The sequence below is a fragment of the Sinohyriopsis cumingii genome, chromosome 2 (genome assembly GCF_028554795.1).
Source record: "Sinohyriopsis cumingii isolate HCF-2022 chromosome 2, ASM2855479v2, whole genome shotgun sequence".
NCBI lineage: Eukaryota > Metazoa > Mollusca > Bivalvia > Unionida > Unionidae > Sinohyriopsis > Sinohyriopsis cumingii.
Genome location: NC_142962.1, coordinates 86,741,059 through 86,753,754, shown reverse-complemented (window position 1 = coordinate 86,753,754; position 12,696 = coordinate 86,741,059).

Sequence of the window (12,696 nt, the reverse complement as noted above, 5' to 3'; positions counted from 1 at the left end):
TGGTTCTGTGTCTCGTTATGATCTGTAGGGTCATCCACAATGGTTCTGTGTCTCGTTATGATCTGTAGGGTCATCCACAATGGTTCTGTGTCTCGTTATGATCTGTAGGGTCATCCACAACGGTTCTGTGTCTCGTTATGATCTGTAGGGTCATCCACAATGGTTCTGTGTCTCGTTATGATCTGTAGGGTCATCCACAACGGTTCTGTGTCTCGTTATGATCTGTAGGGTCATCCACAATGGTTCTGTGTCTCGTTATGATCTGTAGGGTCATCCACAACGGTTCTGTGTCTCGTTATGATCTGTAGGGTCATCCACAATGGTTCTGTGTCTCGTTATGATCTGTAGGGTCATCCACAATGGTTCTGTGTCTCGTTATCATCTGTAGCGTCATCCACAAAGGTTCTGTGTCTCGTTATGATCTCTAGGGTCATCCACAATGGTTCTGTGTCTCGTTATCATCTGTAGGGTCATCCACAATGGTTCTGTGTCTCGTTATCATCTGTAGCGTCATCCACAAAGGCTTAATAAGTATGGTTTACCGATTAGTTCACGTATTCTTTTGTAAAGTGTGAAATGAAGATATTTTAGGTTGGTTTGATCGTTTGTTGCATCTGTAAAAAGTCTAAAACACATAATGACGTGATCACAATATTTTCCTCGGTCTTTAGACATTAAATCATGGTGATCCACTCGCTCCCTTGCTAAGCCCAACAAAGTGTGATTCAATGTCCCTAACATGATTATCAAAATCAAGGTCATTTAGAAAATATAAGGTAAGTTTGTGGAGAATTTAACAATTCCATAGTCACAGTACCAGACATTATCTGAGATAACAAAAAAAGGCAACTGCATCAAAGATATACATATGTGTTCATGCAATTTATATAATTGGGGGGGGGGTAATTGTGGGTGTGGGTTTCAAGTTATTACTTTTAAGAAACAAATGTATAATTTGTTCTTTTTAAAATAAATCCGAGAGAGAACGTGTTATACAAGTTTCTTGGCTTCGCAGCAAAATGCAACAAACTTTGTGAAATGTTATTTTGTTATGTATATTTGATTTAATTTATATTTGATTTAATTTATTTGTTTTTTTTTTAAATATTGTTTTAATATTTTTATTCCATTAAATGCTATTGTAAAATGTAATTTTTTTTACTGGATTTGATATTGTCCAGAATAGAGTTCAATTCTGACGGATTGTTTTAACTATTCTTGACGTGAACAACTTTATAGGGACATTGTATATAATGCTGACCTAGTTCCTGACCTTGATTCAGAAATCAGTGATAGATGTAGTAAACAACTTTAAGAAAAAATTAATTCTTTCTCCGAGTAAGATTCATTAAGTGGAATCAAGGCCAAACTTGGAGTTCGTGACAAATAACAAGTTTATTGTTACAAACGTTTGGTTTTCCCAGAAGGATGAACTCTTGACCTACATCCGGGACTCTATTTTGCGTTGTAGTTAGACTTATTACTGATGTTTTGGGAAAGAATAGTCATTCGTGCCTTAACACTTGAAACGTCCAGGTGTTTTATGTTGTGTCAAATTTGGGTTAATCATTTTATTTTCTTCAAATTATTTGGATTTCAAGTAATTGTATTCCCTGGAAATACTATTGCTCTAAATTAATTATTGGACAATGATATTTATCGAAATTTATACAAAATTCAAAAACTGGAATAATATTTTCTGTGATTCAACAAGATACTGTCGACACTGCAACACTTAACAGGCTACAACAGACGGCATAGTCGTACATTTTGGATTTCATCGGGATTCGACCTCAATTTCATTTGGGACTTTTTAATAACAGGACTTCTACTTTTTAATTATTTGATTAATGTTGGATTTGATTTATAAAACCGTAAGTTCTTTTTCTCATTTTTACCTTGTTTTTATTTTCGGAAATAAATTATTTGTTAAATTTTACAGAGCTTCTTGTTTTCACTCTTTTCTGTTACATTTTGTAAGAGCCTAAACACGTAACAATTTACAGTCATTTTCCGAGTCCCCACAATGTAATCATTGTCAAGAACTATATACAAATCAAGTCCTTGCATCAGGTGCTTGATTTAAATCACGTTATCTGTGAGTTTCAGCGGCTATCTTAAAAGTAGAAACTTGCCGCCCCCTTACTCAGAAATGTGAAAGAGTTGGTGATTCCTGTATGCTTAGGCTGACGTACTAGACAACAAATGCGTGTTCTGATAGAGACTGGAATAGTTAGGAATTTGATTTCCATGTTGATACGTCTTAGATATTTTATCTTAAATCATCCTGTCGTGTCAACATTGTAAAAAGAGACGTTATGAGCACGTGAAATTTAGAACGGTATAAAATGGTGTGTGCACGGAAAAACCGCATAAGAAATTTTATTCCCACCTTTCTCGAGATAAACATCTGAGACAATATGACACTGTGACTTTTGCATACCGGCGTTTACGTGCAATCTGATACAATTCAAAACAAAAATGAAGGAAACTATTTAACGATTTATCTTAGTGAGAATATGCCAACTATATTTAATGGTTGAAACAATATTTTTATTAGAAGAAATGTGACCATCTACCTGAGACAGTAAAGAAATCGTGTCCATCTACTGGAGCCAGTGTAAGATTATCATTGGGTTGCATTACCCTGTGTGCTATAAACACAGCCTCGTATCTCCTTTCTTAAGTGATTCTACATTATCTGTATCGCTTTCAGTAATTAAAGAGTGTACAACAAAATCTGATAGTTATGATTAATTGGTTCAGATTTTTCCAAGTTGTTTAACATATTTCCTTTACTAAAAGCTGATATCGAAATTTTCGTCCTCTCTTTGTGAGTCCCACTTTCTGAGTGAGCTGTCCTAGCTTGATTGAAGTCCATGGATTCAGATGCAGACGCATCATTTCTCTCTTTAACAAGTATTACAGCATGATAATCTGAAGCAACGTTATGTGTGTCAAGTATTACAGCATGATAATCTGAAGTAACGTTATGTGTGTCAAGTATTACAGCATGATAATCTGAAGTAACGTTATGTGTGTCAAGTATTACAGCACGACAATCTGAAGTAACGTTATGTGTCAAGTATTACAGCATGATAATCTGAAGTAACGTTGTGCAAGTATTACAGCATGATAATCTGAAGTAACGTTGTGTGTGTCAAGTATTACAGCATGATAATCTGAAGTAACGTTGTGTGTGTGTCAAGTATTACAGCATGATAATCTAAGTAACGTTATGTGTGTCAAGTATTACATGATGATCTGAAGTAACGTTGTGTCAAGTATTACAGCATGATAATCTGAAGTAACGTTATGTGTGTCAAGTATTACAGCATGATAATCTGAAGTAACGTTATGTGTGTCAAGCATTACAGCATGATAATCTGAAATAACGTTATGTGTTTAAAGTATTACAGCACGATAATCTGAAGTAAAGTTGTGCAAGTATTACAGCATGATAATCTGAAGTAACGTTGTGTGTTTAAAGTATTATTGTATGCTTTTTTTCTCCGTTAACTTTACATTATCAGAATCGTTCAATATTTTACGATATTGCACACCTTCATATTGCATCCACGCGCAGGATACGTGTGCCCAATAGTGTATTAGGAACTACTTTGTAAACAAATCATGTACATTCGCATAGTAGGCGCAATACGTTTCGGTTGATTAAATTTGTTTCTGAATGAACTGAAGCAGATGTTTCGTGGACTGCGACATACCAACTGTTTTGCTACATTCCACGTTAACTTTTTGATACATTATTTCAGATTTTGCGATAGACACCAGATTTCATAAAATTGCTTGGTATCTACAAATAACATGCAGGTGACAAGGAATAAAATGTCTTCTTTAGCTGGTAAAAAGAATGGCAAAAAATAAGCTTACAGTTTTACATCATGAATTTCCTTTCTTAGTTCTGCAAATCGGAATTACATGAGCCATGTCGTGGATTCTAGAGTTTGATTACACATTTCGAAATTGTACTGTAATTTTGATTATATTCCAAGTGCAATTGCATCCTTCTTACTGCAATCAAAATGAAATAAACATTAAAGTCCATAGCGTCTTTTTGATAATTGCAATTGAAAGATTTCATATGTTTCTCATATTATGATTTAAATATTCAATGGCAGAAAAGAAACTCACTTGCAGATGTCAACACGCTTCTCCTTCACTATTTCAATCCGATGTATTTCATGTAGAATTTGCACAGATGAATCAAGTCACTAAATTTCATAGAATCGACAAAAATAACAAATTTTATTCATTCCAGATCAAATGGAAAAGTTGCTGCAATGCACACTCATTCGCAATATGAATTTTAATTTCAATTTTAAGTAGACCAAATACCATTTTCTTTCACAAGTTATGTCTAGCGCATGACTAAGTTCAAATTTATCTGGGCGGAGTTATGTGCGCAATAATAATGTTGTGTAATGATGAATCTGCGCTTGTGTATTTAGTTTGGAATACGACATACGTTCGGTTATTTTGTTTCTTGCAGTGTATTTTGTTTATATAATTAAGCCTTAGGTAGAATAAGAAAAATGACCATATAATAAAAAGGTTACTGCATTTGTATGGGAAAATATGAACTCGTTTTGTCGGATGGATATACTGCAATCCCAAGGTCGTGCAGTATTCCATCCGAAAAACTCGTTCATATTTTCCCATACAAATGCAATAACCTATAATTACAGCATGATGATCTAAAGTAAAGTGATGTGTTTCATATATTACAGCATGATGATCTGAACCGACGTTGTGTTCGCCTTTTCGCAAAGGTCTCGACGACGAATTCCTGTAATTGGGTCTATAATTATTGAAAAGTATTTAATTACTTTTAAATACACGATTAATTCTCACATATTAAAGCGGCATTTAGTCAGTGATTTCAAATGGCAGCACATTATACGTGCAGAATGTTCTTTAGAGATTATTCTCCTGAAAACATGAAACAAGAAGTCAGTAAACAGTCTCCTCGAAGTGTTTAAGTTGCAATGTTATGACAATATTCATTGTTTGGATACAAAACGTAACAGGCCATTTCAAATGCACTCTTGGTTTCCGTCAACTCACTCTGTGAAAGGTGCAGCTGCATTTTATTCTACAAGTATTTTGGCACATATTCAGTACTTGATACGTTTATTACAGCATGAAGAACTAGACAGACGAAGATGGCACCCGTAAGCTATGAACAGCAGGAATTCGAAACGCTGTGATCAGATGGTCCAGCCGTAATGAACGGTAGGTACGCAATCGGTACTAAAAATTGCGTTTTGGTTGTAGATTAGGCATTGAAGTACTCGGGAACGGATGGGAACGGTATCAAAACGGAAGTGGAACAGAGGGATGGGCGTAACAATGTAAGAATCGGCTAACAGCAAACGCTACCAAACAATTTGCGTACGTTACGTTACTAAAAAGGGCACATTGGAATCGCATTAGTGCTACAGCTACTGTAGGTAAAAGAAAAAAAAATATTCAATTAATAAGCTACAACCAAGAAACCTGCTCTGTGTCTTTTTTCAATTCAATGAAACCGTCGTCCAATACACGAAGACGCTTCTTAATGGGACTAGTACGTATGGAGTTTATGACACCCATAAGCCAAAAAGAACGAAATAAACACGGTCAAATCGTCAAACATTCCACTTTTTCGATTTATTTAGTGTGTTTACAAACGATCAGCCCTAGATATGCCATAAATCTGCCACGACGTTGATTCAAGTATTCTGCCAACCACCATGTATATTTCTTCCTGGGTAACGGCATGTATACAATTTTTAAGGCAATGTAGAATCATAGTACCTCTATCCTTCCCTGTCATACAGGTAGTTAGTTATTACCATGGTACCTCTACCCTTCCCTGTCATACAGGTCGTTAGCCATTACCATGGTACCTCTACCCTTCCTTGTCACACAGGTCGTTAGCTATTACCATTACCCTTCCTTGTCATACAGGTCGTTAGCTATTATCATGGTACCTCTACCCTTCCTTGTCAAAGAGGTCGTTAGCCATTACCATGGTACGTCTACCCTTCTCTGTTATCCAGATAGTTAGCCAGTACCAAAGTACCTCTGCCATTAATATGGTACCTGTACACTTCTCCGTCATTCAGGCCGTTATCCTTCACCATGGTATCTGAATAATTAAAACAAGTATCTAAGGTTACTATTATGCTAAATAAAGTAAAACTTTTCAGACCTTATATTATATCTTGTTAACTGTCATGAATGATGCTAGACTGAGTTTGTTTCATTAATAAAGGGATTTTCCTTTCGTGTCACGTCAAGTTTACTCTTCCCGATGCAGTATTCCAAATGGTAATTTTTAAACTATACACACAGATTATATCAGGACAGCGGGGACAGCTTTATCATGGGCCATCTGTTGCCGTTAAAATTGTGTGTAGCATCATGTCCCATCGAATCACATTATCCTGACACCAGACCGACCAGTCCTGACACTAACCTCTTAATGATGAGCGCCTAGCGAGGCAGATGTTGGTACGATTTTTATAAATCTTTGGTATGACTCGATCGGGGTTAGAACCCGCGATCTCCCGCATCTAAGGCGGACCCTCTAACCACTAGGCCACTGGAGCGGTCTGTATAATAGGGTACGAATCGATACGAGCATAAGCTTGTATGAGAATGTACCAACCTTCCATGCTACAATAGGGTACGATTCCATAGGGAAATATGACTGGAGGGTACGATTCCATAGGGAAATAGGACTGTAGGGTACGATTCCACAAGGGCATACGCCCACCCACACACACAAACACACACACATCATTGTCACTTATTACTATTATTGCATGATATTCTGATATAGAGTCATGTGTAGTTGGGTAATTGTGTCGATTTTAGTATCATGCAGAGACTATAATGGAGATTAGTTAGTAGAGTGAATGACTACGTTGGCCTGTTAGACCAGGTCCTCCAGTGCCAATGAAATACGACAACACAGAAGGGCGTGGGGAGATAAGTATACGTCTATAAAACATTAACATTGCACAAGTAAATAAGTTAGTAGAATCACTGTTATCTAACGCACTAACTCGACAACTGTAAATGAGGTGGTATGATAGGTGTACATATACAACTGAATGACACATGATACAGAAGTCTTCTAAACGTTTCAAGTTTCTATCATTCACAAAAACTGCCTACAAGGAAAGGTAAGCACGAGCGGACCTTTTTGCAGAATATACTGATATGCCTGTACACTAACATCGACAGCTCTTTAAATTTCAGTCTTTGTGCCGGTTGTAAGGTTAGTTTAAAAATATTTGCTAGCAGACTATAGTTGCATTATATACACTAAAAAGGTTAACAAGTTCTCCAGTTTAATAGTCCTTTTTATAGTTACTGCCTTGGACGAGGTGATCAAATATCTAAAACCCGATCTTCTAGCCATAGAGCTTTCCCCTGTAATGACTGTGTAGTAAAATACCAGTACAGAGACACTTCAAGTTGATACATTATTTAAGAAAATATAATTATTTTAATAACCACAATCTTTCTGAGCAAATATCCCCATGTCGTGCCAATATCAAAACATTAAAAAAAAATTGGTGGGGGATTGCACGGGTTTTCATTTAATTAATAAAACTAAGGTTGCTAAGAAAACATTTTTCGTGGTATTTAAACGTAACGTTTATGGGGTAATTGTGTGACCTTTGAATGTAACGTTGATGGAGCATTTGTGTGACCTTTGAATGTAACGTTGATGGAGCATTTGTGTGACCTTTGAATGTAAGGTTGATGGGGCATTTGAGAGATCTTTGAATGTAACGTTGATGGAGCATTTGTGTGACCTTTGAATGTAACGTTGATGGAGCATCTGTGTGACCTTTGAATGTAACGTTGATGGAGCATTTGTGTGACCTTTGAATGTAAGGTTGATGGGGCATTTGAGTGATCTTTGAATGTAACGTTGATGGTGCATTTGTGTGACCTTTGAATGTAACGTTGATGGGGCATTTGTGTGATCTTTGAATGTAACGTTGACGGAGCATTTGTGTGACCTTTGAATGTAACGTTGATGGAGCATTTGTGTGACCTTTGAATGTAACGTTGATGGGGCATTTGAGTGATCTTTGAATGTAACGTTGATGGAGCATTTGTGTGACCTTTGAATGTAACGTTGATGGAGCATTTGTGTGACCTTTGAATGTAACGTTGATGGAGCATTTGTGTGACCTTTGAATGTAACGTTGATGGGGCATTTGAGTGATCTTTGAATGTAACGTTGATGGAGCATTTGGGTGACCTTTGAATGTAACGTTGATGGGGCATTTGTGTGACCTTTGAATGTAATGTTGATGGGGCATATGAGTGACCTTTGAATGTAACCTTGATGGGGCATTTGTGTGACCTTTGAATGTAACGTTGATGGGGCATATGACTGACCTTTGAATGTAATGATGATGGGTCATTTGTGACCCTACCCCATCCTATGAAATGGTTTAATCAAAGTATTTTGTTAAAATATGGACAAATGATTACATACTTCAACCTTAAAGGAGGGTAATATAAGTTTTCATTTCAAGGATTGCCTACCAAACCAAAGCAGAAACAAACCACCAAGCTTTATTTATTAGATAATATGCAAGGCAGATATTTATTGAGTAGATCACATGTTAAGTAATGATAGATATGAAGACGTTTCGTCACCAAAAAGTGCTATATCATTCTTACATTACACTTTCTCGCATTCAGAATAATTGACTTCATCTAATATCAGAGAGTCAGTCTTCAAACATAACAGTACAAAGCATCCAAAGATATAGTTCTGAGGTTCCTGTAGTGCTTTGGTACTAGTAATTACTAATTTGGGTTCAGTATTCAGCAAATCAATGCAATATCGTCTAGTTTATGGCTTCATTTAGTACAGTTTGCAAAATAATCTGAGATGCGAGGTAATAATTTCAAGACAAATTATATGGCTAAATTCTCGTTAAAAGACGTAAAATAAAATATTTAATGCCGAAAATGGAATTAAGATCATAATAAACATTTCCTTAGATAAGTTTAATCAGAGCTTAACGTCGCCACAATGCTTTAAAGAAACAGAAGGTATACTGACAATTTTGCATGATCACGTTCATCATATAATTATCAAGACATTTTTCTAGCATGCACTGCGACGATTTTAGATGCTTTTGGCTAACAGTATGGGGAAAAAAACCGATATTTTATCTTTAAAATAATATACAAACAGAGAAGGGTACAATACAGGCATCTTCGTATCGTATGAAAATGGCACCTTTCTACACACAAAAAGAAATGATTACATATTTCACCTAATCAGGCATAACTTTGCACGTCGTTAATATCCGTGTTCACGAACCGTCGTAGCCAGCTATATGGTTAAAATGCAAAGTAAAGCCAACCTGCATTTAAATAAATCTAGATGTATTTATTTATTTTTGTTCATGCATTCGATGAATGAATTCGACATTTCTGAAGAGTCGTCAGAAATTATACCGTAATACCCTATCTGTGTAAGCGTTGGATATTGTACTGCATTTGCGTTTAATGTTGACCAAGCCAATGTAAGCACTGTACAAACTTTGAATGCGTTGGATATTGTACTGCATTTGCGTGTAATGTTGACCAAGCCAATGTAAGCACTGTACAAACTTTGAATGCGTTGCTTATAAGGATTTATAAGACATGAAAGCATCTTTGCGTCACAATGTAAATCACACGTACGACTTCAATGATAACTTTATGAAGTGTATTGTCCTCAGAACTATGCCAATATGACCGATGTCGATTATATTTAGATGTTTGCCAAGTTGTCCTTAAGACTACACATTAGCTGACGTAGACTGCATGCAGATTTTTACCAGAAAATATACAGTAACCGAGGTAAACTGTATTTATGTCTTTGCCAAGTTGTCCTCAAAATGAGACCGGCTGTATTTAGATCTTTGCCAGGTTGTCATCAGAACTACACTTTGACGTTGAATGTGTTGTTATCGTTGCCAAGATGTCCACAGAATTACGCTCTAGCTGAGGACAACTGTATTCAGATATTTGCAAAATTGTACTCAGACCTACTCTCAGACTGAGGTAGATTGTATTCACATCTTTGCCAGATTGTCCCAAATTATGTGAACAAGAAAAGAACACACCATCATCACCGACAGCATTTTCCTTATAACTTCTCGTGTATCAGAAGCACAATATCATGCAATAATTCTAAATTTGTATGAAAATTACATTAGCATGCAATAATTCTAAATTTTTACTAAAATTACATTAGCATGCAATAATTCTAAATTTTTACTAAAATTACATTAGCATGCAATAATTCTATATTTTTATGAAAATTACATTAGCATGCAATAATTCTAAATTTTATGAAAATTACATTAGCATGCAATAATTCTTTATTTTTATGAAAATTACCTTAGGATGCAATAATTCTAAACTTATATGAAAATTACATTAACATGCAATTGTTAAGTGTTTAGGTTCTCATAAACAGTAACAAGGAAAAAGAGAAGACAACAAAGGAAAAAGAGAAGACAACAAGCTTTGTAAAATTTAATAAATCATTTATTTCCCTAGAAAAACAAGGTAAACATGAGGAAAAGAACTTACGGTTTTAAGAATCAAATCCAAAAATAATCCAAGAATAATCCAAAAATTAAAAATAAGAAGTCCTAGTAATAAAATGTTCTAATGAATTTGATTTCGAGTCCCGACGAAAATCCAAAATGGAAGCCGATGACGTATATTGTAGTCAGTATAGTACGGAAGTGTCAACGGTTCCTTATTGAACCACAGAAAATAGTATTCCAGTTTTGAATTCCGAATAAAATTTCAATAAATGTCTTTGTACAAGAATTATGTATGGGCCCTTAAATATTCCCAGGAGAAAGACTTAATCTCTTAAAATCCAAACAATTTGAAGAAAAATTAAAATTAAACTCCAACTGGTCACAAGAAAAAAGCATCTTACGTTCAAATGTTTGAAAGCCCAAATGAAATTATTTCTCAAAACATCACTATTAAATCTGGCTACTGCGCAAAACAGATGCGCGGATAAGGGTCAAACCTCAGGTAAAACCAGAATTTTGAAATAATTACTACATGTTTAAAGTCACGTACAGCCTCGATTTCAATATATAAATCCCACACTAACAATGAATAAAAAATAAAAAAGAAGTTGTTTGCTTCAACTCTTATTGATTCCGAATCAAGGTCAGGAACTAGGTCACCATTTAATGCAAAGTTCTAATATTAGGTTTTCGAAAAACTGAACTGAATTTCTGGAAAATATCAAATCCAGTAAATAAAGCGACATTACAAGTGCATGTAATGGAATTTTAAAAAATTAAAACTAACAAACAAGCAATTAAATTAAATCAAATATACATAGCACTTCCCCCTTTAACTTATCAAAAGCCTCCTAACATTTTCAGTCAAATGAAACTTGTTTTTCTTTGCTCAATAAATTTTTCAGGGGTTCTTGCAATAGGTACAGGTAGGAAGAGACAAGGATCTTTGATCCAACTTATCTGAAGGTTGATTTTTAAAGGTTGAGCCACATTGAGATTTAGAAGGGCTTTATTAGGCTGAAATACTTTTCTGCCAGAAGACTGCTGAGTCGAAGTCTTTTTTACAAAAGAAACTTTAAGAGCTAAAGAATACTCGTCAGCAGCACGAGCATCATTTTCCAAGGTTTTGACTTTATGCTCATTGAGATAAGTTTTAATGTCAGTATGGGTACAGTTCTTAAACTCTTCAAGTAATACAAGACGTTTGAGACTTTCATAATCTTGATCAACTTTCTTGGCTAAGCACCATCTATCAAATAACTGCTCTTTTTCTCTTGCAACTTTGACATGAGTTTGTCCAGCTTCTTTTTTATAGTTTCTGAATGTCTGCCGATAAGCTTCAGGGACTAACTCATAACCTCTTAAGATGCGTTCCTTCACCACATCATAGTCAGCACTCTGCTGTACTGACAAGGATGCATTTATATCTCGGGCTTTGCCAAAAGTCAACACTGTAATAATTAAGCCCAATGCTCCCTTGTCTATTTCAGATTTTCAGCAACGTTTTCAAAACAGGGGAAATATTTGTCTACATCTTTTTCATTAAAAGGGGGCAATGACCTAATATTCTCTGTGACATCAAACCTTGAGTCTATATCCAAAGTAGGAATGTGCTTTTCACTTGCCAGCTCCATTTCTTCATAATACATTGATATTCCCTCTCTGCCTCCTCTCTTTTCAATTGTGAATGCATCTGCTCTTTCTTTCTCCAATTGCATTTGTTCTTTCTCTTTCTCCAATTGTTAATGCATTTGCTCCTTCTGTAATTGTATTTGTTCTTTTTGTAACTGCATTTGTCTTTCTCTCTCATCTTTTTCCGATTGTAAAAGCATTTGCTCTTTTTTTTCCAGATGTAAATGCATTTGTTCTTTCTCTTTTTCTAGTTTCATTTGTTCTTTATCTTTCTCCTATTGTACCTGCAATGCATTTGTTTTTCTTCTTTATATTTCTGAAGTTCTAGCTTACTTAACTCTAATTCCATCTTGTATTTTAATTTTAATTCAATTACTTTTATGTCAGAGTTTGATACAGACTTACTGATCGCAACCAAAGCACTTTTATCCAAAATATTCTTTTCTATCAAATACTGGACCAAAATATGTTTTAT